We start from the raw sequence: 249 nt of genomic DNA on the forward strand, positions 1-249 counted from the left end.
CACAAGAAACAAAATATTCAGTCAGAGTAACTGAAATAGTCACATTATTAGACTTTGTGTCCTCGGTGCATGTGTACTGGTTTGTCTCAATGCCTGTCACGCATCATCTGTGGAATCGTGAGGGTCACGTACTGAGCACTACATGCAGGCCTGTACAACACACATTAGCACAGACTAAAATATTTAAATCACTAAACATTTGTTACCTTCAAATAACATTTTATAAAGGGATAGCTCATTAGTCTTCAT

The sequence above is a fragment of the Triplophysa rosa genome, unplaced genomic scaffold (genome assembly GCF_024868665.1).
Source record: "Triplophysa rosa unplaced genomic scaffold, Trosa_1v2 scaffold175_ERROPOS813387+, whole genome shotgun sequence".
Taxonomy (NCBI): domain Eukaryota; kingdom Metazoa; phylum Chordata; class Actinopteri; order Cypriniformes; family Nemacheilidae; genus Triplophysa; species Triplophysa rosa.